The sequence below is a fragment of the Anopheles arabiensis genome, chromosome 3 (genome assembly GCF_016920715.1).
Source record: "Anopheles arabiensis isolate DONGOLA chromosome 3, AaraD3, whole genome shotgun sequence".
Classification (NCBI taxonomy): Eukaryota; Metazoa; Arthropoda; class Insecta; order Diptera; family Culicidae; genus Anopheles; species Anopheles arabiensis.
Genome location: NC_053518.1, coordinates 29331819 through 29358201, shown reverse-complemented (window position 1 = coordinate 29358201; position 26383 = coordinate 29331819). Strand labels below are relative to the sequence as shown.

Below are 26383 nucleotides of genomic sequence, written 5' to 3'. Positions count from 1 at the left end.
TTGGAACAAGACAGATAACAGGAACAAGTTATACTCACACACATATAACAAAAAAATCGAAGCAAAACACCCTAACCTCGAAACGTAAACGTGTGTTGTCCGTTTTGCTAGTTTTTGAATGAACCGTACGGTTGTGTTGGTTTGACAATGAAAACTCTCTCCCTTAGATGACTCAGTGAGTGCCCCAAAAGCTTTTTCGTTCGGTTAGGGGAAGTCACTCAGCTCAGCTTGAATCAACGAAGTCAACCCCATGGACGAATTAAACGAAGCAGCAACTCAGTAGCTTGGTGACTAGCGTTGACGGTAGTTGACAGGAAACGGTTGTCCGTGCGTGCGTGTTAGTGTGTAGTAGCTGTGGGAGGTGATAAGAAAACGACTTTTCTCGACGACGTTGAAAAGCGTATCAAATTCAGATATACAATCAGTACTTTCTTCTTCATCAGTCGGTGGAAAGATCATTGAAATCGTTGCTGGTGTAGCCTTCGTCACTTGAAGATTGGATTATTATTCTTTTGCCGGAGCGCTGGTGACCATCGTAGACAGACGTGTTTTAACGGCTCGAAGGTAGGAATGTACGAGTGTGTTGAGAAAAGAACCTCTGCAATACTCTCGTTTTGCTTGCAGAGTTCATAATGTCGTACGGGTTCTTCCTTGGTTGCCGGTGAAGCGGACGGAGTGAAGCGACCGTGATGCAATATTAAACAGTCATCGTGCTTTTTTTATTTTTAAGTTGCTCTCAACTATCGTTTGAGGAAGGATGTTTGATACATGAAGAAAGGCAAGACGCAGGGTTAAATTAAAAGGAAAAGTCTCGAGAAAAGAATAAAGTGCCCTTAACAGAAGCATTCGACAGAGATGCTGTTGGACGGCAGAAGTATTCGTTCACACCTGCACAATGGCATGCCGAAAGGTCGCTCGGTAAAGCCTTAGATGGTGAAACAAAAATTACTTAAACACCAGTGGCACCTTTCTGCCTTCGGGATGACGAAGGCACTAATCGTTAATTGCTCGGAATGAAGTGCAGTGCATCAAGCCGTGTGTGTGTGTATGGCGCAAAAGGTTGTTGCGCTTGGAATGTTTGGTAAAGCGATTTGAAATTCTTCACGACCCACCCATGATGATAATGATGATGATGATGATGAAGATGATGATGTACGCAACGCAGTGGAATAAAACGCATGCAGATCTGTACTCACGTCGACCCGGATATGTGTGTTAGTGTGATCGTTGAGAGATGCCATTGGAATGTGGAATGTGTGAGACCGGTTTAATGGGATTAGCAAGCAATTCTCTGAGCAGTTCCGTTTTACTGCAGTGTTTGGCATACGGAGTTGTAGTGGTTGCATGACGCATACGGTGCTGAGGTGCCTTGTGAATGGGGGCAAGTCCGGTTTGGTGTGATTTCTTTTTCCCGAGTGCTGTACGCTGAAGCTTTCGCAAAACGTGACCCGCGTGTGGAGGGAAGCAAATGATTCTGTGAAGTATAGAGTGAAGAAGAATGTGTGTTGTTTTATTTCAGAAAAAGTGTCCCGTTTGAGCTTACCGCTGAGCAGATGGGATCCGGCGCATAAAACCCGCATCTCCGAGTATGACACCTACAGTGTTGTGAAAAAAATCCTGTATCCGATTGTATGGTTTATGCAGTCCGGCAACTGAAATTCGGTCTAGATAAAAAAGAAGAGCAAAATACGAACCGATAAATAAATAAACAAGTGTTCCCAGAAAATCTTTTCCAGCTCGGGTGGCGAGCATTCGTGTGTTGAATATCGGTTTCAGCTTATCAATGGATAATGCGGAATACTAAGTGTCTGTTTGTGTAACAGTATGTGTACACCGGATATTGTTTGTATGAGCTAACGCCAGACCACGCTCTCTACGCTAGGGAGGCGTAAAATTGTACCAACACCCTCTTCCCCATGCCTCGATTGTATGCTCAAACCAATTATTTCCCTTTCATTTAACAGTGTTTTTCTCTACGTGGTGCTTTGGGGTTTCTCGTTGGTGTTAAACCTTGGAGCTTTGGATGAATCAGTGTGTGGTGGCGTCTCACCGACAGTGTCTGTTACGGTAATTGACAATATGTGCTGTGGTCAGCAGAAGCAGAGCCTGTGAATTGCGATCGCAAAAACCACGCAAAGGAACAAGCGTTACAGCATGCGGTTTTTGTAAAAAAAACGACAATTTCGTTGTGTACTGGATACATTTTGTGAAAATGAATTTATAAAAAAGCGGCCGACACAAACACTGCCAAATTGGGAAAAAATAACAAAGGAAGTATTTACTACAGGTTCGTAGAAGGAGCATAGTCTGTATGTAAGGTTAACCATGGATTGTATGTTTTTTTTCTTTTCAATGTTTATAATTTAAAAAAATGTAAAATTATTCTATGTATTGTTAACAGTTGTTTTGCTTTTTAAAATGAAATTCGAGCAGTAATTACATTCAATACATGAAATTATACTGCTCTAAACAACCAAATAATCCAATACAACTTTTTTTTGCTATCAGTGCGTGTTGATGCAACCTTTTCAAGTGAATAATTGTGTCAATAGGTTGAACAGATTAAAAGTAAAACAGAATATTTGTATCGCTTTGTATGCTGTGTTTATTTTAATTGATAGTATCGATAACACAGAATTCAAATGAGTGTTGCTTTCATTTTCGGGAGCAGTCGTTTTATTCTGTTTATGATAATAATTTTCATGAGTGAAGAAAGTTCTGACGTTAAAAAAGCCTCGCACCAGCAAAGGAGGTATTGTGGCTTCAACCAAATAGCTTAACATTTTTTCATGTTTCCTGCTTTTCATAAAAACCCGCACAAGCTGCGGGACCTGCTCTAGCGGCAGTTTATGCACGATATTATTTTTCCCCTGCCTTCGCTACAGACGAAGTGTGAAAACCGCATCTCGTGGGACAGCAGCTTGGAACGGTAAAGTTATGAGCAGCTTAATTTTTGTTTATTTTTTGGGTGAGAAAGTGGTTTGAGAAAGTGGTTCAAAGTTTGAACACCAGCGTACGTGCAGGGAGTTATTGAGAAATTCAATGGGTTTTCTGAAAAAGGCAGAGATGAATATAAAAAATAATAAAAAAACGGTAATAAATTGAAACGGAAGTTTGGTATTGCTTGAGAAGTTAAGTTTTTCGTTACCGAGAGATTTGGATATTTTGGTGCTAAATAACCTTAACTAAACCTAATGGGATACGTCTGATGTGCGTCTGTTTGTGTTATCCATACGTGTAATTGTGTTGGCATTAAACGAAAGAGAAAAAAACAATTCTTTCTTGTTCAGTTAGATTGTTCGCTCGGGGAGCGAATGTAAGTAAAATGTCGGGAGAATTGGTTGTGGCTTTGATTTTTAAAGCAACCAGGCGTCTCCATTAAATGACCTTTCTACACAAACGACTGGGCGGCTCCATTAGCAGAGAACCATTTACCCTCGTCTACCGGTTTTGGACATAAAAAGGTAGGAAAAATAAGAAGGGTTTTAAATAGTTTTGAAATTTCTTACACGATAATATTCTACACATTCTACACTTTATGATGATGATAATGATGATGATGATAAGTCCCACCTCTTACCCCAACACAGGTTTTAGAAGGACGGAAGTATCGTTACGATAATATTACTCTAAGGTAGTTTTGAATAAAATAAAAATTTATGAGCAAGTGGTGGCATCGGACGTCATTCAAAAGAAATCACCAAGTCATACACACACCCAAGACGACCGACGTAGTTTCATCAAGAAAAAACGGGTCAACTCCATCGAACACATCAGGACATAACTGCGACATGCATATGGCCAGTTCCACTGGTGCCACACCGGCTCCAGGGCACTACCTTCCGAAGCAGCAGAACCTAATGTATTGGAAATTATCAGACACACTGCAACATGCATATGGCCAGTTCCGCTGGTACCAACGATGGCACCAGGGCACTACCTTCCGATGCAGGAGAACCTAATGTATCTGGAATTGGCCACTTACAATCATCAATGAGTGAATCTCGCTGTGACCTCCCAGACATGCAGACAGCAAGCTCTCCCAAACTAAATCTGATTGTCCACTTGTACGCGCGCGTGTCTCAAACTTATGTTGTCTCTTTCTTATATATTTTTTCTAATTTGATTTCATATATCAAGAAAAATCTTATCATCATCATCAAGCTCATGATGACAAGTGCAGTTGTACATAACATAGTGACATAAGACTTCTACACAAATATGACATTACACAGTTTGTTTAACATATGCCGCACACCTACGTTTGAAGTCTGGCAAGTTACTCGCATTCTTGATTTCTCTGGGTAATCTGTTGTACAATTGAATCCCCTTGAAAAACAAAGAGTTTCTGGCACCATGTGAAATTAAGTTGGGAACCCTTGGCTCATTTGCTCTGCGTGTACAGTGCCGATGAACATCAGATCCTCGAACAATGCGTTCCCCTAAATACCCTGGCAAAAGGCCCCCCAAAAGTTTAAATATAAAGGTCATGGTTTGATACACAATCCTCTGCTCTACAGACATCCACTGAAGAATATCTAGCATAACAAAAGACGACGTACGTCGGCCACACCCTAAAGCTAACCGCATAATACGATTTTGCAATCTCTGAAGCCTTTTAATTTGTCCCTTATTGCCAAGAAACAGAATCGACGAGCAAAAATCAAAATGTGGTGAAATCAGTGACTTATAGAGGTTGACTATCCCAAAAAAATCGAGATCTTTTGCCAGCCTACTAATAACCCCACACTTTGATGCCACTTTAGCGATGACCCAGTCTATGTGAGTGTTGAACTTCAATCTTTCGTCTTAAATAACCCCCAGATATTTAACCTGACGGACTCTTTCGATTGGTTCCTTAATCATCACGATGGATGGGGGACTGTCTAATACACAAGCAGTCATTACCATGTAACTAGTCTTCTTAACGTTTAATGCTAGCTTTTTGTACCTAAGCCAACCATCCAGAGCGTTTAAATCGAAATTAATCAGAGACTCTGCTTGCTTGATGTCTTTGTGCGAGATAAACAAAACAGTATCATCGGCAAAAAGATTGATCTCACAAGACTTCAAAACCTGTTTCATGTCATTGATATACATTATAAACAAAATTGGTCCAAGAACACTTCCTTGCGGAACTCCAAGGGTATTTTCTATAGGCTCTGATATAGAATTTCCAAAAACTGTTCTCTGAGTTCTGTCTTTTAAATAATTTTCGAACCAATTGAGCTCTTTCCCCACAATACCAAAACGCTTTAAGGTCTGCAGCAATAACGGTCTTGATATAGTCTCAAATGCCTGTTTTAGATCCAAGAAAACGGCAACTATCGATTCCTTTCGATCCATCAACACCTTCCACCTCGCCAGTACAAGATTTAAAGCAGTTTTACAAGAGTGTCCCTGTCGATATCCTGATTGTTCACTAATCAACAGGTTATTTCGAGTTAGAAACTGGACCAATTGCTCCTTAACCACCAATTCCAGCACCTTTTCGAGTACATGCAACATATTGATGGGACGAAACTCTTCCGCACTGGCAGCTCCGCTCACTTTAGGAATAGGTATTACCAATGATACCTTACAAGTCTCCGGAAAAATACCCTCCTCCAGCGACTGATTGATCACTATAAGAAGAGACTCTCCTACCACATGGAAGCAATCCTGAATAGTATTACAGTTAACATTCCCTATGCCCGCTGTTTTGGACAGGCTGAAACAAATAGTTTTTAATTTCTCTTTTGTTATTTTCTGAAATTTGAATTGGTTTCCTGGAGCATCATTACAAAACAAAGAATCAGGCGCTCTGGCATCAGCAATGTTTTGATTTATATCTAAAACACTGTTTACAAAAAACAAATTGAATTTCTGGCATATTATTGAATCTTCCGATTCTACCAACCCATCAAATTTTACAACAGAAACGCGTGATTCCTCTGGCCTTAGTAAACTTTTAAGCACTTTCCACAACTCCTTGCTATTTCCTTTATGCTTAGATATCTCACCACTAAAGTAATTTCTACGAGTAGTTTTGAGATTCCTGCTGTATGTATTCCTTAGTCTAGTGTATTCAGTCCAATCGTAGCCTGAGTTTGTTCTAATAAAATGTTGGTATGCTTCGTCTCTTTTCCGTTTCGCACGGCTAAGTTCCAAAGTATACCACCTACTAGTCTCTCTTGACAAGATTGTCTTCTCTTCAACCAAGGTGCCCATAGCTTTTTTCAATGTGTTCCATAACAAGTCTGCAGCTTCGTTGAAGCTCGGCGCTTCTTGCCTTAATCCTTGTGACACATGATTGCAAAGAGCAAATTTCGAGTACCTATTCCAGCATTTAAATTTTCGTTGAATCGTTTCACCACGTTTCATGTTTATATTCAAAACAAGTGTTTCATGATCCGATATTTTTAATAACGGATCAGTAGTGACCTTGATTGAGTCTGTGCTACTGTAAATCTGATCGATCAATGTTCTGCTCTGCCTAGCAATTCGTGTGAATTCGTTAACCTTTTGTTTCATGTTTACTGAATCCATTAAGCTTTTCAACTTCGCAGATTTTTCAACATTTAACCAGTCAATATTGAAATCACCGACGATAATGTTAAGTTTGCTAAAATTCAAGAACCTATCTAACCATTCTTCCAAAATGTCAACAAACCTTGAGTCACTTGCACTTGGCGAATGATACAATATCCCGTAATTGCCTGCTGTCATTCCCTTAGAAACTGCAACACCAAGAAACCAATTACCCTCCAATGATTCATTAAAAATCACCTTTAGGACAATTTCGCTCCTGGCATAAACAGCTACACCTCCTGTATGACGTGAGTGGGACAAACACGACACAACCCTATAACCATTAATATGAAACTGCTGAAATGCTTCTTCCTCAATCACATGAGTTTCAGAGATTAAGACCAGCAACGGTTGAACTTTCTCTACTGTCTCACGAAACATGGCGTAGTTGGACGAAAGACCGGCTACATTGAAATATAAAATCTCTCTGAACCGTCCTAACTCCTCCCCTACCTGCTATTGAGAAAGTTGCATACGCATTTCTATCTGTTTTTTAAACATCGGACAATTATAATCATTGGCCGCATGTCTTACATCTAGTTTAAGGTTTCTAGCAGAGTTTGCTAACACGCAATTCACACATTTCAAAGAATATGAAGTACATTCAAACGTTTTGTGTTCATCACCACATTTTAAACAAGCTTGTTTATTCTTGGACTCGGTGCTCTTGTGATTAAATTGACCACAACCATAACACCTCATAACATGCACGGACTTCGAAATTTTACACCTATTAAATCCCACATTTATTTTTCCTAATTTTGGCAGACATAGGTCAGACTCATAATCAATTTCCAAGACCGTATTATATTTTTGGTACTTGTAAATTTTATTTTCAAACATTCCTATGACCTTGACCTGTTTCCAGGGTATTCCCTCATTTTGAGATTTTAAAAGATCTACTAAATGTTAGTCAGTGTATTTTTCGCTCATCCCAATTATCTTTACACGTGACAATGGTAAATCCGTTGCATACTCATCTCCCAAAATGTTTTCTACTTCTTTCCTGAGTTCATCTAATTTAACCTGAGCAGAACATTGAACAAACACCTGACCGTCCTTGCCGTTACGGAATTCCGACACCTGCTGCTTCCTTGGATCCAGCTTAGCGCGAAGGTCAGCTCTTGTCTTATCACAAGATTGACCCACCTTTGGTACAATAACCAGAGTCTTACTATTCTTATCTTTGTTTGCTAAAATGGGTCCAGTAACCTTGTTAGAAATCTTGGGCGTCGAATTAACATTCCCCGTGTCAAAACGATTAATAATGGTTTGAACATTACTGTTCCCACTATTCGTCCTTTTTCTTTTCTTAGTCACTGTAGCCCAACTTTCATCCTCTACTGTTTCTCTGGCCTTAGTATCGTCAAAGGTTGCACGCAAGGCTTCCTTTGCCTTATTTGAGCATTCTACCGCACTCAAGCTTTCACGCAATGTTTGCTCCAATTTGCGTTCCACTTGTGCGCAGAGCTCAGTTTTTAGAGTCTCGATTCCCTTTTCCAAGGCACTCGATATCCATACACTCACATTCGACTCCAAATTTTTTATGGATTGTGTGAGTAAATCGTACGATCCACTCACATCTACATCCATACCCGCCAAGCCCGATTTGTGTTCTAAGCATCTTATTCAGCGAGGGGGTAACACAGCGACGATGAAAGTTGCCACCACATTTTCCCGCACACAAAATAAGGTCATCGTTTATTAAAACTATGGCGGAGCACGCTAAACACTCCATGCCGTACAAACAAAATTCGGGCGAGCTGTTTTAGAATTAAAAAAATTATCACACAGGCATGAAAAAAAGGTAACAGCAAATGCACACAAACACTACTCTACTACAGCCTGCGATATCAAACGCTTACACTCGTGTACACGTCTTGACAAACGTCTAGCACGAACACAAACACATACCGAGTAAAGATTAATCACTTTCGACAACGCAGTGACGCTGCCGACCAAGATACTTCACCCGTGTTTTACATTCACAAAACAGTAATACAAATACTAAACAATGATACCGCAGGTAGCACTAACATTAAGTACAAGTAGAACAAAACAAAATAACACTTAGCTCTCTATTTCACAAGTTTTCACAGTTCACAAACGGGAGCTAAACATTCACAGGACTGCACTTGTCACCATTCACCTCAAGATTCACCATTCACCTCAAGATAAAATGACTCCATATCGTTTTGAAAGAGAAAATGTCTACCTTCACAAACACTGTTTTCTATTGAAACCCCGTTTTGTCCGAATTCGTGGAAAATACTTACAAGCAAACAGCTGTACCATCTAAACTCCTGGATATGGTTCACCATGGTACAGTTTTCTCGCTCGAAGCAGTATTATTATTTCCTAGAATCGATGTTATTCGGACTCTCCATTCTTTCGCTCCGAAAAAGACCGGCAGTGGAAAAGCACAGCGATGATTCCATGAAATAACAAAATGAAATTTGCCAATACCAACGTGTACCACGCACCAAGGACTGAAAGCTTTTAGGGTGTGTTTTTGTTACCTCGTTCTTTCTCTCCCCTTTCGTTCATTTCTCTGATGCTGGACAACTTTTAGCGTTATGCTTCCCGGTCATGGCTTCATCCACTGAGTTCCATTTCTGGCAGAATAAAGAAGCAGCAAAACTCAACAAACCATGAATAATGTCTCAGTAGTTGGAATCGGTGGTTAAACTTACTACGGCACCCGTACCCTGTTATCGGACACCAGGGCACACCTTTTTTGGCACGCTCTCAAGGTCGTGTTAATATTAATAGCTCGTCCAAAAATTGAGTTATGCAGAAAAGTGTCAAATTTCGTGCCTTGACCAAATTGCAAAAGATTGCAAAGAGAATGAAAAGCTACAACGGAAACAAAAAAAAAAAAAAAGAAAAATGCTGTAAGGCTACTGATGGATGAAGCGAGTGTTCGTGCCTTTCCAATACGTTTCAGATACCGGACGCATAAACTGTGGTCGTTACGTTTTGACGGGTCTATTCGTCGCACCAAATGGTGCACATATCTGGCGATATATTTTCGACCTCTCTGTTGATGAATGACATTCCGAATAGGCTCGAAACAATACCGGGCAACACGTTGTGCGAATGAGATTAGCGGTTGGCTTAACGGTTTCGACTGGTGTTGATCAAATTTTGTGCCGTTTTTTTGGTTTGGGATCGTTTCTTTCCATTTTTTGAGCAACAAAAATGTGTCACTCACGAACGGTGACCGGATTCGCAGCTGTTTCGAGCTAGCTAGGTATGCAGATATGAGGAATGGGAAAAAAACTGACACCATCTAAAGGCTCACGTAAAACGAGTCGTAGGCCGTCTGAGAATGATGAGAATGAAGACAAAAAAAAAAACACCAAACGGACGCCCTGTGAAAATCGATAAAAAATATTTCCTCGTTTTGGGTCCACTTTTTGAAAGCTTGTTTCGCCAACGTGTCGACAAGGGTATGCCGCTTGTGACAAAGTCTGGTTGTAGCTAGAGAGTGTACAATCACATCCTGCATGAGAATGTTAAGATCTGGGAGAGGGTTTTATCGTTGTTACTGCTCAAGGCAGGAAAACTGATTTTTGAGAGTCTGTGTTCCTGAATGCGCACATTTTCCTCTAATGCAGATGCATGATTTTGACTGTTTTTATGTTTTTGACTGTTTGTTGTTTGCTGTTTTTTCCTAAAATGCCTTTGCTCGTATTCAAACAAAGCTGGTAAAGACTTTACTCAATTCCAAACAGACAAGAGGTTTGAAACATTTTGAGTATTAAGTTTCTTCAAAACGTTTTATGGTAATCAACATCCCTTTTAAACATTAAGTAAGCTCTTGAGTCTCAAAATCATAGCCAGAAGGAAATTGAAAAGGAGGGAAAGGAACATTACTAATTGTTATCAGTCTCAACCATCAAAGAACGACCATCATCCTATTATCGGTAACAAGTTGGTTCGCCTCTATAGGCCAGTTAATTATTTATTAGGGCTGTTCATTAATCAGATTGCTCAACTGATTGTTGTGCAGATTTATGGCTTCTTCAAAGCGTTGAACCAAGCCATTATGCAGGTGATTGGGACAAAGTTAAAGAAACTGAGAAGAATAGGGTTGTTATGTCTCAAGACAACGCTTTATCCGATCAGTGCCAAGTGTTCATTAATTTAAGGCGATGAGAGATTAGGATAAGTAAGAAAGATTAGCACCTGCTACCGCAGCTGGTATTGATTTCATGATCCGATGATAATTATTCAAAGAAGCAAATATAATTAAGGAGTTAAAAGGGCTGTTTAAATTATTAAATTATAACCTGTGCTGTTTTACTCTATTTGCCTTGCTGAATAAATAAATGTTCAGATGAAAAAAAAACCCTTGACAAATTGGACCGACAGAATCATATTTTCCTCTACCTACGCTTCCTCAGTTCACAAAAACCACAGTCTCCATCAATCTGTAGTAAACTACCGCCTATTTAGGATTTAAAAGCAAGTGATCAAAATGTTGGTTCGTCGGCAAAAAACTCCGTCCAGCTTGTTTGTTTGTTTAGTTTGCCTAAGTGGTCGTAATTGCAAAAACAAATTTTCAGAGCTAAACGAAAAGCGAACCATGCAACAAAGTCATAGCACGGGAACAGTTCGGTGAATAAAAACACAGTTGAAACGGCAAATGAATTCTGCAGCGTTTTTAGTTTTCGCTCCAATGGAAATTGAGCGTTGGGCAGTTTTTGGGTGGTAGTGTTCGTTTTTTCTGGTTATTATGCCTTTCTCTGTGTTTGTGCCCCAAACCTTCAAACCAAACGTTTTGGTAGGGCCAAAAGTATAACTGGAGCGATCAACTTTTAGTGTCGGGAGTTTTAATTTGGTTGTGTTTAAACGATTATGAGTAAAGCGTATGGTTCAACTATTTACGTATTGCAGTGGAATTAATCAACTGTCCCAGTGGGAAGTGCGTACGCAATGGAGGCAACTTTGTTTGTTTTGTGTGTTTTACAACGCCATAAATTATTCATGTTAAGGTTTGATAAATTTTAACCTGAAGCTGATTGTAGAACTACTGAAATAACAATCCTTGCATAGTGAATGTAAAGCTAGACAAACTCCTCTAAAACATTTCAATTCTTTAGTTTCGTTTAGTTTCTATTTTCTTCATCATTAAAAAGCACAAAACTTTGTCCTTTATCGTATCTACATCATCAAAAAGCATAAAACGTTGTCCTTAATCGTGCCAGCTGCGGCGCATCATAATTTTTTTCACTATCTAAACCTTTTTGGAATCTCATATCTGAAGTTGCTCCCGTTTTGCACCACTGGGCATCAGTGCCAACCACAAACTTCCACAGACTTGCCATATGTTGGCGTTATAGAACAAAGTACACGGAGTGAATTGCAGACTTTTCATAAAGCATTTTAAGTACTTTAAAACGAGTGAGGCTGCAACTGCAGCAATCGTTTTAAAGTGCTCGCTCCATAATGTGCGCGTGTTATTTCAGGACTATGCTGGCTCACAAAAACATACATAGGAAAACCGTTTTGGTACGGCTCAGGCAAAACGGCATTGAATGAGTTTTTGGTGGCGATGGTATGCATTATGCTCTGTAAACAACATGCAACGCAAATATCATGCAACGGAAGCGGGAGAGTGGAGTGTAGAAACAATTGGAACCACCTTCTGCGTGAAGGCAGCAAGTTTTGTTCTCATTGAAAATGCTTTATGTAAATGTAAAACAAAATACCGAATCGAGGAAAAATATATCCAGAATAGCGCACATTTCATAATAAATGGCGTGAATAAAACATGGTTGTGTAATTTAGATTGATTTGTAGTGCAGAAGGTTGTAAATGGAATTTTTGGAACGATTTTAAAATCATTAACATTATTAATCGCAAAACTGGCCTATATACTGTGAAATTCATGGTTGATTATTTGGAAAAACTATACAATCTTAATTTTAAGATACTAGTTTTGAAAATTATGAAATCGCTTGAGAAATGTGCATGCTCTCGAGTAATTTTCTTTTTTGGGGTTGAAGCGTTTTTTCTTCTTGTGAATGAGTCTCTCGACTTGGTAGTAGCAGGAGCATAAATCACTTGACCTGTGGAAAATCAATCCAATTACTCCTTTAAGCTCCAATCTACTCTAGACTCTATCGTCAAAATGATTGGAATGGCCTTCAAAAACCAAGAGCTTTTTAATCTGCCTTTTTTAATCGATTTAATAGAAGAAAAAACAAAAGAAAAGACATACGTAAAGCACTTGGACGAGAAGAATTTCATCATTGCTCATTCTCCATTGTCTGCTGCGTACAGATGAGTTTGCTTTCTGATGAAATATCTTCTCACCGTGTAAACGCGAGACAACACCGACAGAGATGAATAAGATAAGAAGAATGGCGAGAAACAAAAAAAAACATTGTTTTCGTTGCCTAGCATACTGTTGCTTGCCTTACAGCGCCCACTCTTGCAACCATTAGCATTTCAATTTCAGTGTTGTCTGCTGATGGGAAAACCATTCTCAACACAACGTCTGAGAACAACAAGAAGAAGAAATGCAACTTCAGAATTCGGCTTTAGATTGAAGTTTGGTGTACGAAAAAGGCCGCTACGATAGAAATGGAAGCCGAGCTTTGAGAGCAAAAGAACGAAACATGAAACACTTGACGAATGTTTTGTGAGTTTGTAAATTTTGTTCCGTTACACGATGAGATGCTCAGCGGAACGCAGACCAGACAGGATGGACACAAGAAGTCAGCTGTCTTGGTGGGAAAAAGTATCGAGAAAGTTAATTTACTCATCGTGGGCGTTGATAATAATGGATTTGAAACACCACCAAGGCTTCCCAGTAGCAGTGATTGCGGAAACAAAACACGCAGTAATGAATGGAAAAGTTTTCCCGGTAGTTTTTCGCTGCCAAGACTGACTGTCAGCGCAAAATAATGGATAATGGATTATGAGCAGTAGCAGGAAATGGATATCATCGAAAATGGTAATCGAAGCTATTTTGTGATTAGGGCAATTATTAATTAGTGTTAAATACCAATAAAGAAAAAAGTTATTTATGTTTTTCAACTGAAATCCATATTCAATCCTCTCTAGAAAACTATTTTTTATCTTAAATGCAAGGTGGTGAAAACAATTTATCATCAAGGTAATTTTAAGCAGGATTTATTCTTGGCTGTTGTCTGTAAAAAACTATTACAACCTACTACCCACCTATTGACCCGATGCAATCCCACAAAGAAGGTCAATCTGTTGCACGATTCGTTCCTTAATCCCATTCTAACTACCGCAACCCGTAAATTCAGCACAGTAAGCTCAAAGCAACCAGAAGAACGAGGATTTACTTTTGCTGTAAGAAAATTCAAACACCAAACACGCTTGCATGCCATTTTTTTGAGACATCTTCTATCGAGTTTGGGTGAACTCGTTCTCATGAAATGTGTTGCTACAACCCACTTCCATGCTCCCGGTGGTTCGTAAAATCCAAAGTTTTATAACATAATGCGTCGGTGCGTGTGGATACGAAGTTTTCAGTGTTGTTGTACAGAAGCTTTTGGTAGAAACTCTGCAAGCTTTCGCTACTGTTGATGCTAAAACTCGCTGAATACTTGAAATGTGGTTTGGAACTTGAAACACTTTACCACGTCATAAAGCCCGCTAGTTGATGTACAATTTGCCAAACGATAAACTATCATGTCATGTTGCTTCACTGCTTCGCTCTTGTTCTGCGGTTGTTGCGGTGAACATAAGTCACTGTTGTTTACGATCGGATTTTTTAAAGAAAGTTGAGAGTATGGCATGAAATTTTAAAATTGTTGGTCGTAAAAAATATGAATTAAAAACCTACACAAAACATAATTAATCAACAAATTACGGTTCTTTTTTCATAGGACGTATATGTAACATCCTTAGTGCGGTGGAAGAATACATCACTGGTTTGCTGGTTCTACCACAAAAACCGCACAAACAACAGACTCGACCCAGCTTTAAAGTCTCTCTTAATGAACCTCCACGAAAAAAGAAAGGATTCCCGTGCGGTGAGGTAACCTTCCATTTGGGTAACAACAGCAAAAAAGAGGTACTGTTAAATACTGGCAAGCGCATTGTCTCGGGGGACGTGTCCCTACAGTTGCCGGTTCAAAGACAAGGAAACGATTAAAAGTTTTCCCAAGAAATTATTCCAACCCTGCACGCTTGACTCAGTTTCATTCTTTGTTCCAGAGTCGGATCTCGTCTCTTCTCTCACCGCTTGGGACCTTCGGGAAGGGGGTTCCACCCAATGGAAATGGAAGAGCAAAAGCACCTCGTTCCTGAGAAGTTTTCAATTGACGTTGGGTGGTGCTGTGGAATGGAATGTTTGATATGAGATAAATTAAAGCTAATGTATGCCTGTCTGCTCAGTTTACTCAGTATTTCCCCTTTTCATATGCATTCTCGTTGTCAGGCTCAAAGCTTTCTAGAATGCTTACGTTATTTTTTTTTCTGAGCGAAAGTTTCCCATCTATTTGACTAACTTTTTAACTTCAACCCTACATCAGTCTCTGTGCCAGACTGTGATGGGTAGTAAGCGTTGCTGTGTCTTCTACCCATCTTCTGGTGAATTTAACTCGGAAAAGGATTGTCCTGTTAGATGTAAAAGCAAGAGGTAGCCATATAACTAAAGCCAGAATGTGTGGGATGGAAAGGTTCAACATGTTGTGGCTCTTTTTGTTAGGCTTGTTTGGTGTTGCTTTCGACCACAACCAGCCATTGCTTCGGTTACATCAATAGAGTGATGACAGCAATGGCAAAAAGTTGTTCAGCAAACAAGCACATACACACACACACACGCACGAACGCAAAAAAGGGAAAGCAAAACAAAACAATCTCACCAAAAACCTCATCCAACGACACTCGCAGGAAACATAATGTTTGAATATTGGTGGTGGCATGTGAATGTGTGTGGGTAAGCGAAAAATTTGCATGCCACACACTTCGGTGTACATAAAAAATGCGCACAAGCGGTTTCAGTGTGGGGGTCACTGGCGCTTGTTTTGTCTCGCGCGAGAAAAGAAGGTGTCAAATTTACGATACCGATCTGCCCCAACAAGTCCCCACGTGCGTCTTACGACTCTGGGGCAAAGCTGTGGTCTTTTCCTGTTATTCCTTACAATTTCGTTTTGGCAAACGCTTGGCACGAGCAATGCTCTAGGATCATAAAGCATCCGGCATCTTTCGCACAGTGCGTACATTTCGCATTTAGCTCGAGGACAGGTTTAGCCCGTAGGTAATAACAAAATTCTACGCACGAGCCCGAATAATGAACCACGTGCCGGTGTGAGTCGTTCGTGAGCACTTGGTTTCCGTTTTGTGCCGACAGGCAAGGATTATGGCAAGGACACGCAAAAGCCATAGAGACGGCAACGTAAAACCAGCTGACGTGTGGAATGTCTCATAAAATGCTGTTATGAAACGCGTCGTTGCTTTCGTTTCCTCCTTTTCTCCAGGTGAGAGCCATCTTTCCCTAGGTGGTTTAGCAGTTTACCGACCGATTTTTGGGGGAAATGTGATGGCTTTTGTTCAATGGAGGAAGTGCAATAGAAAACAGCCATACGATGCATTCCTTGGATTTAGCTTATTGCTTGTACGGAAACGGTTTGATGAGCAACGGAAAAGGGAATTGAATGACTTTTTTTTTTAAACGAAAAGAAGCCTTGGAAAAAACCTGAGAATAGGCCCTTGTTATGACTATGATATTAATTTCGTTTCAAAAATGTGCCATGCTTGAAGAACGTTAGAATCCATGTTAAAAATACTTTGAGTAATGCAGCTTAGACAAAATACTGTTTTTCATCATTTGAAAGGAAAAAAGAATGGTCTAAAATCAACGCTGAGCGTTAAAGTGTTAAACCATCATTTAAGCCATATCGACACATCAATGACTTTAGAAACTAATCCTGCTCATTAAGAAATGCTGTTGTATTAGCTACTTCCTCCATTTTTTTAAAATTATTGAGAAAGAAATTTTCGCTTGACTTTTACTATCTGGATTGCAAGAACGTAATTCTTTCGACGGAATAAAAAAGCCTTAATGACTGTTTGGTACGGAACCCTACGTTGTGTTTTGTATTTTTTTTTTTTTTTTTTGAAGATGTTCTTAATAAAGAATCGGTGGCTCTGAAAAGAGCCGATGGTGTGCTTTTTCGTGGTACCAAGCTGGGTGGTTTGCTTGGAGTTCTGTGCCACTTGTGTGTGCCAAGGAGTTGCTGGTGAGATGAGCGAAGCGTGTTGCTTGCCGAGGATTTGAAATGACAAGAGTGAGAATTTGGCTTTTGCCGCTTTATTTATAATGCATTTTTTTTAATGGTGTGCGTGATGACGAAACGATCGATGACCCGTCGAACAATTTGTAGCGATCCGCGAAAGTAGTGATGTGCTACAATCGGGACAATAGTAGTGATGTGCTACAATCGGGAACGAACATACCGGCCACCTTTTGGGAATAATTCCCAAAACTTAGTCCTCGTTGTGGCACTCTAAGGCACATATCTTGGAGACTGGTCTTTTCATGATTCCAGAAGCGGTCCGAAGGGTAGCTACTCGTGCCACAGCATCAGGTCCTAAATGCAATGATACAATGCGTGCCAAAGGCCACTTCAATTGAGGTAGTTGATCGTCTTTCATGATTACCAAGTCGCCTATGGAAAGTTTATGTTGTTTACGGCTGATGTTACGTTGATTATGCAATGATGTTAAATACTCCTTGGTCCATCTAAGCCAAAAGTTTTGAGATAACTTCTGTATCAATTGATAGTGGGATAGTCGGTTAGTTGGTATATGCTGTAAATCGGATTCAGGCAATGCCTGGGGATCTCTGAGTAATAAAAAGTGTGCTGGTGTTAAAGGTGATAAATCATTTGGATCTTGTGAAAGTGGTAATAGTGGTCTTGAATTCATACATCCTTCAATTTTTGTTAATAGAGTACACATGGATTCGTATGAAAGTTGAGCTGTGCCAAGCTGCCGAACTAGATGAGTTTTTGCTACCTTAACTGCGGCTTCCCAAAGTCCACCGAAATTAGGAGCGCGTGGTGGTATTAGATGCCACTGAATGTTTTCGTTAGACAAGTGATTAGTTATTTTATTATTATCTTTATGAAGGAATTGATAAATTTCATGTAATGCATTCTTTGCACCAATAAAATTGGTACCATTATCTGAGTATATGTTTTTCGGTTTTCCTCGTCGTGATACGAATCGATCCAAGGCCATCAAAAAAGTGGTGGTACTCAAGTCACCCGCGAGTTCTAAATGTACAGCCTTGGTGCTCATACAAACAAATACGCATACATATGCCTTTGGAGATGCAGCCTTGCGATGAGATGGACGCAAATAAAGTGGACCACAATAATCCACACCAACGCAGGAGAAAACTTCATTTATTGTTACACGTGATATTGGTAATTGACCAATAGGTTGGATTATTGGGGTGGGATTAGCTCTTACACAATTAAAACAAGTTCGAGTTACACTTCTAACGGCTCTCATGCCGTTCAATGGCCATATTTCTTCACGAATAGATGATAATGCTCACTCCGCCGTGCATTGTTTTCAGATGATGATCCATGATTAGAAGGCGAGTGAAAGGATGGAAAGCTGGCATGAGGATGGGATGCTTAGCATCGTGGCTCAGATCAGAATGGCGCAACCGGCCACCAACGCGTATTAATCCATCGTTGCCAATAAATGGATTAAGAAGTCGAATAGAAGAAACCTTAGCTAACCCTTCATTTCTTTTTAAGGCTTGTAGTTCAACAGAAAATTCAGTAGCTTGTACCATTTTGCATAGGGCTCGTTTAGCATGTTGTATCTCCTTTACCAGTAGAACATTTAGCGATATTCTTTTATTTGATTTGCGAGTGTTGTTGATGAATCGCAAACAGAAACCAATAATACGAAGTAATGGTTGTAGTGTAGAAAAACGTTGAAATATTGGATTTATTTCAGTCACTTGAGTTGTTAGGACAGATACCTTTCGTTCGTCCTCTACGGTGATGTTGTTATCCGGGGTTTGCAAGGGCCAAGAGTCTTTGGGTTCACGAAGCCAGGAGGGACCATGCCGCCATAGATCACTACTGAGGAATTCATTCACCGCCACTCCTCTAGATATCATATCAGCTGGGTTTTCCTTGCCAAAAACATGTTGCCATTGGAAGCCATGAGTTAGTTCTTGTATTTCAGCTACTCGATTAGCTACGAAAGTTTTCCATGTTCTAGGAGTAGCTTTTAGCCAACCAAGAGTAACAGTAGAGTCCGACCAGAAATAGCATGTGTCAAGTGGAATATCTAATGCATGTTGTACCTTTTTGAATAGTCTAGCTCCAAGTAATGCAGCAGATAATTCCAATCGTGGAATGGTTAAAGGTTTCAATGGAGCAACTCGCGATTTTGATGTTAGTAAATTTACGCGTGCGGAACCGTGTTTGTCTTCTGTGCGTACATACACACACGCACCGTAAGCACTTTCAGAAGCGTCGGAAAAACAATGGATTTCAATTTGTTCATAGTGTGGTTGAAAAGCAAAACGGTCAATTCGAAAGTTAGTAAGTGTAGGGATTTGCTCGAGAAATTCTGCCCATGAATTTTGTAATGATGGGGAAATTGTTGAATCCCAATCCAAGTTCAATAGCCACAATTGTTGCATTAGTATTTTAGCTCGTATAGTTATAGGGGTAATCAATCCAAGTGGATCATATAGTTGTGCTATGGTTGATAGAACCTTTCGTTTGGTATAAGGGCTCTTGATTATATTAATGTTTATGTTGATACGAAATTTGTCTGACATAGGCTCCCAGCATATGCCCAAGGTTTTGATACTTTCATCTGGATCAAAATTGACGGAAGAATGGGTGGCAATAAGTTCAGGTGGTAGGTCAGCTAATACTGCTGGAGCGTTGGAACACCATTTGCGAAGGAGAAAGCCACCCTTCTGTAGCAAAGCATTCAGCTGATTGCGTAGTTCAATTGTTTCTGGGATGTTATTTGCTCCTGCTAGCAAATCATCTACGTATACGTTTTCTTTAATCACGGAACGAGCTTTGAGATACGTATCACCTTCGTCATTGGCAAGTTGAATTAGAGTACGCGTTGCTAAGAAGGCTGAAGGAGCTAGGCCGTAGGTTACGGTTCCTAACTCATAAGTTCGAATGGGCTGAGAGTTGTCAAATCTCCACAAAATTCTCTGTAGGTGTCGATCAGTTGGATTCATAGTAACCTGCCGATACATCTTTTCGATGTCAGCTATGAGTGCTATTTCATATTTTCGAAATCTGATAATTAATGTCAATAATTCTTCCTGTACCACCGGCCCAACTAGTAAGGCATCGTTCAGTGATTTACCGGTACTGGTTTTGGCAGAGCCGTCAAACACAACTCTGACCTTGGTGGTAGAGCTAGAATCCTTCAGCACAGGATGGTGGGGAAGATAAAATGCTCCTGAACAATCTTCCCGTTCTCTTGGGACTAGAGTCATGTGCCCCAACGTTATATATTCATGTATAAACTTGTGATATTGAGCCTTGAGATGCGTATCGCTTTCTAATCGTTTTTCAAGTAGTTGAAATCTGCGCATAGCTGTGTTTTTAGAATCACCAAGCATTTGATTGATATCAGGATGTTTTGGCATTTCAACTATATATCGACCATTGTGGTCGCGGGAGACTGTATCTTTGAAATGGTTTTCGCATTCTCTTTCGTTGAGACTATAACTTGAATTGTGAAGTTCATCTATCTTCCAAAATCGTTCTATTTGTTCTTCAATGGTGGGATGCATGGTTACTACGTGACATGTAACTTCGTTTTGATTTTTGGATGGAATATTGCCGGTCATAATCCATCCAAACACAGTTTCAACAAGTTGGTTGTTGTTTGGTAATTTTTGTCTTCCTGGACCTAGCAATGAATAAAAATGTCCTGCCCCAATGATCATGTCAATGCGCCCTGGTGTGCTGAAGTGAGGATCAGCAAGTTGATATGAAGCAGGTACATTCCAAAAATGAGCTGGTACTGGTGTAATTGGTGTGTCACTAGCAACCTTTTTAAAACTAGAAAGTTCATTGTTGTTGCGAAATTATTTATTCGCGATTGTACTTCCGCTTGTATTTGATACCTTGCGCTTGTTTTTGTACCATCAACTCCGACAATGGAAACGTTAACATTTTTTCGAGTTAAATGTAACTGCTGACACAATCTTTCACTAATTGCGTTTCGCTGTGAACCATTGTCCAATAAGGCTCGTGCAAAATGTTTTTGGCCATATTTGTCGACCACTTGTAGTAGTACAGTTGCGAGAAGCACGTTTTGGGGACTGTGCTCAGAACTAATTGTATGCAAAGTTGCCATGATATTTGATTCAGATGTGGTGCTTTCTGATTCAGGGTTATTATTTGTTTGCGTTTCATAGTGTAAAATAGAATGATGCTTCCTTTTACAAATTCGGCAAGAGTACTTAGAAGGGCATTGTTGAAAGAAATGTCCACTTCTCAAGCAATTGATACAAAGTTTGTTTCGTGATACAAACTCTTGACGCGCCTTACATGGCATAGCGATAAAGGATTGACACTGATGCAACGTGTGACCATCTTTTTTGCATGCAGGACAAGTGTGTGTGTTGTCCTGTTTCACACTAATTGTGTTAGTGCTCATTTTCTTGGAAAATTTATGGTTAGGTATACCCATTTTCGAATGAGATGTGGTTGGGCGGTTGCCTGTCTGCAACGCTAATGCTTCAATTGTTTGAGCTCTTTTCAACAAGAAGTTTGTCATATTTGGATGAGTTGGCTGGATGTCTTGGGAATTGTGTTCTTCCCATGCTTGTAATGTTGCTTTATCCAATTTGGTAGCAAGAAGTTCCACAAAAATTGTGCTGTTGTCAGGAATGCTCTCCTCTAATTGTTTTAAAATATCGATGTGTAGCTGAAATTGGTTAGCCAATTGTCGCAAGTCTGGGGCGTGACTATTGGTTAGCTTTGGAAGCTCGAACAATGCACGTGTGTGCATTTTACGAAGATGTACTTTATTGGAATATCGATTCAAAAGAGCTTTCCAAGCCACCTGATAGTTTTCTGCTGTAATAGGAATTGGTTGTATTATTCCGGCAGCTTCCCTTTTGAGGGACGCACGCAAGTAATGAAATTTTTGGATGTTGGAAATTTCTTCAGAATTATGAACAAGTGAAACAAAGGTGTCATAAAAGGATAGCCACTCTGTGAGCTCACCACAAAATTCAGGTAATGAAATGATAGGTAGTTTAACACTTACGTTTGCTGGGCGGGTAACCTCTTCTTTTACCTGATCTGCTTTTTCTGGAATGTAGCTTGTTAACGCGGCCTTTGTTTCGAAGTAAAGCTCCTCTGCTTGTGACAATAACGCTTCGTTTTCGCTGGTAGCATTCTCGGAATCGTCCCATTCCTCGCAGTCTTCCTGCACCATTTGGAAACATTCCCAAATTTTCGACAACCGATCAAGTCGGTCGGGTATTTGCTGTTGTTGTTGAGGAGTATAGTCTTTTGCAAACTGTGCAAGCCGCTGCATAGACACAATGAGGCTTTGCCGTTTGGCTTGCCGTGACTTAAGCTTGTCTGCTTTTGTCATTTTTAATGTTCACTGAGCAAACACGGTTGCTTGAGAGAAAAAAAATCACTTTACTTTGTTAGTACAACGCGCACTGCACGGTTAGTAAGAATTGTTAAAAACACAGGCTTTGATGCGAAGTTTCGTAGAATTGTATGCGATGCAAATGGCATGCACTAAACAATGTGCCTTGAACACCCAGGTTGTGAGGCACCCTTTGTACTCGGAGGAGGTACACAAAATTTTGCGAAATGCACAGACAATTATTGATTGTCTTGCGAAGAATATGCGCCGCGAGATAGCGCACCAAGGATAATGCGCATGGATCACACGAATTGTGAAGCGCCTTTTGTACACTGAGTGGTACACGATTATTCGCGAGCACACACACACACTGTGTGTCGCTTGTGAAGCGCTACGCGCCGCGAATGAGTTTGAGAATGACGCGCACAGAACACACGCTTTGTGATACGCGTTTTGTACACTGAGTGGTACCCAATTATTCGCGAGCGCACACATACACACTATGTGTCGCTTTGAGAAGCGCTACGCGCCGCGAATGAGTTTGAGAATGACGCGCACAGAACACACACTTTGTGGTACGCGTTTTGTACACTGAGTGGTACACAATTATTCGCGAGCACACACATACACACTATGTGTCGCTTTGAGAAGCGCTACGCGCCACGAATGAGTTTGAGAATGACGCGCACAGAACACACACTTTGTGGTACGCGTTTTGTACCCTGGATGGTACACAATTATTCGCGAACGCACACATACACACTATGTGCCGTTTGTGAAACGCTACGTGCCGCGAATAAACTTAAACGACCGCGAATGAAACAAACCGGTGTACAACTTTACACTTGGAACACACACGGTGGCCACAGAACGCACACAATTCTTTAGGATATCTAATCCTGGTTTGTCGGCACCAAAATGTTTGGTACGGAACCCTACGTTGTGTTTTGTATTTTTTTTTTTTTTTTTGAAGATGTTCTTAATAAAGAATCGGTGGCTCTGAAAAGAGCCGATGGTGTGCTTTTTCGTGGTACCAAGCTGGGTGGTTTGCTTGGAGTTCTGTGCCACTTGTGTGTGCCAAGGAGTTGCTGGTGAGATGAGCGAAGCGTGTTGCTTGCCGAGGATTTGAAATGACAAGAGTGAGAATTTGGCTTTTGCCGCTTTATTTATAATGCATTTTTTTTAATGGTGTGCGTGATGACGAAACGATCGATGACCCGTCGAACAATTTGTAGCGATCCGCGAAAGTAGTGATGTGCTACAATCGGGACAATAGTAGTGATGTGCTACAATCGGGAACGAACAATGACCATTCTGGTCATGCATTTCAAAAGAAAACAAAAAAATGCATGTAGTACCAATTTCTTGCAAAATTCCGTTAGCCTCAAATAAGAGTAACGTTCTCAGAAGGACCCTTTATCCAAGTGAAAACGCAAAAGAGGTTTTCATAGAACTTTTAACTGTCACGAGTGTTTGATTCCAGTGATCCAGACTTTGTCATATGTATTGCATCAGATCGGTGCCATATGTAAAGTTGGAAAGGGTGTCCACTTGGACAAAGGTTGTTAGTCTTCTCTTCTGTGCTAGAGAATATCCATCGCTTTCCGGAAAAAAAACACCAGAAGGCTCAATATTTGTATCAATAAATTGCAATGGATACTGTCCTTTTCTTGTGTGTGTAGCTTATGCCCTGTGCCCTGTGTTAGCTTATGCCCTGTAGCTTATGTTCAGTGCCATCACACACTGAACCACGTGCATAATTCATGTACCAACAGGTTCAAACAACAGTTTGAATGTCTGAATAAATGTCCAAGACGCGTACAGGTCATCTCCATCCAAGTAACAAGTTTGATTCGATTTGTATTGGGTCCGCGTCACCCAACATTATTTTTCTGGACAGCCATTCGGGTCACCAATGTCGACATAAATCAGCTCAGACTATACCTGCAAAAATGCGGCAACCCATATCGATCTCGAGACACATTTTTCATGACTCAAGGATTTGTTCCGGTGCAACAGAATAGGGTGAGCTTCAAACACGTTCACGACGGTCAAGAAGAGCGATTACTTGACCACTGGCCACTAGCGTAATGAATGCAAACACGAGCTCGCTCCAGCGAATAAGAACTAGGACGCCATTAAATCACGTCTCACCATGGAGGAAAGGCTTCCGAGGTCGAGACATGCCGCCACCTATACTAACTTCCAGCAACTGTTTCTTTCATTCTTCATTCTTATCCGGATGCAGTTTACTTGTTGTTTTCTGGTTTTTGTTTCATTGTCGTAGTGTTTTTATTGCACTTCATTGCAACGTTCGACTGGTAAAACGTAAGAGGTGGTAATGGTTGACTTGAGCTGCAATAATTCTCCCTGTGTGTGTGCTTCGTATGCTGTTGCTGCCCCCTGAGGCTGAAAAATAGCCGTACATTATTTATTCGATATCATATGGAAAGAAGACGCTTCGGGACGATGGTGGGTGCAAGGTTCAGTGGTGTAGTTTCGACTCCAGTTTACCACGTGTAGCATGTTCCGGCTTTGTGACTACGTTTTTTTTCTGCTACTCTCATCCAATTTTCATGAGGAGAGAAAAAACGTCAGAGGAAGGTGTTGAGATCTCGATACTTCTAGCTTGCATATCGTCGTCTGATGTACGCCACGAATAGGAGGAACCTCGACGCTCCCTTATTTATTTCCCCTGTCATGGTTGCTCAGATCGTTGGCATCAGATTACTCATTGCAGCCAGTGGGGAAGAGAATATTGTTGATGCAATTGCAACTCGCTGTTGTATGAATATATTGCTTGCATGTTCGCTCGATGCAGTTGAAGCTTAAAGAGTGCTCGATGAGTGCTTCGTTTTATGTGGTGTGAGGATGCGTTGGAGTATGCGAGAGAGCGCGGATCAAGATTTATCATCCAGACGTGTTGCGACAGTGGAAATGTGAATCTTTGTTCGAGTTATAAGTTATCCTTAGATAAACATTGGCTGGTATTATTGAACCCGTTCGTAGCGGCGGCGTACGTCCTGACACTCATTTTCCTAACGTACCAGATGGTTGCTGCAGTTATTCACCGTGGCGTTGTAGGAGCGGGCTCAAGAAATGCGTTGCCATCCCTAGAATTTCATGTGAGCGCCGTACGTTCCCGCTACGAACGGATTCAATAATACCAGCCATTACCAAGTTGTACCAATTTCCGATCCGCATATTGGTTTTTTTTGTATGATCAGTTACGGATGCAATTCCCCGCAGGTTCGCTTCGTGTAGAAGATAAACATACTGCCTCTAGAACGCTTGTATTCGATATACGGTAGTGATGGCTGAAGAGGCAACTGAAACTTGAGACTAAACCATCGTTTTCCCTTCCGCCTAGTGGTGCTTGAATGAGATGCGATATGCGCCAAATATTTCCCCTGAGTTGAAGAAATATAATAAGCCAAATATTTTCCCCTGTGTTAAAGAAATATAATGAGCATGTTTTGCCTATCAAATGACGTCAACGAATGCCACTACCTCATCATATCACTCCATCTCTCTCTTCCTTTTCCCTTTGATCTCTTTCTCTCTGTCACTTAAAGAATCTCTAGTGCGCTCCACATGGAGAGGAGCCTGCATAAACATTCTAGTAGCAAGGCAAAGCTCGCGTAATCGTACCTCTCGGTAGATGAAAGTAGCAAAACTCTGCACCTTCAAACATATAAAAAGCAGAAAAATAAAAACAAAAGAAAACTAAACGACCTGAAATGAAAATTAAACAGGACAGCTTAGACAAGCCGGCTCCAGTCGTTTGACATTTACCTTGATCCCAGAACACGCCAGAGAGACTGTCTCACCAGGGACCAGAGCCATTAGAGCTAAGCTAATGCCCAGTCAGACAACCTTCTGTTAATTTACCCATTCGAGCAGTTTTTTGTTGCTTGTCCAAAGAATATGTAAGAAGAACATGAAGGTGAAGGAAAGAGCTACTGTCAAAACAGTAATTTAGGAGCAAATTAGCGGTCGCAAGTTTCTCTTATCCTATCGTTAAATTCACCTGCAGCAGTACAAAGCATATTGTTAATGGTAAGTATCTATGAGTAAATAGGAAGAAACATAGAATTAATCAATCCTCAATCGATGAATACCTCATAATGGTTTATTGTGAATTCCACTGCAAGATATGAGTTGTACAATGCGGTAATATAAAGGTAAATTAATGTCC

The 26383-nt window shown here is 40.5% G+C and overlaps 1 protein-coding gene across 1 annotated transcript in view; it reads left to right on the top strand.

The window, feature by feature from the left end:
- Positions 1–297: 297 nt before the first annotated feature.
- Positions 298–26383, top strand: part of LOC120901292 (zwei Ig domain protein zig-8-like) — a 53954-nt gene continuing 27868 nt past the window's right edge. Inside the window, exons 1-2 of the mRNA XM_040309084.1 lie at positions 298–564; positions 1965–2287. The gene's annotated coding sequence lies outside the window, so the exon portion shown is untranslated. The remainder of the gene's footprint in view (positions 565–1964; positions 2288–26383) is intronic.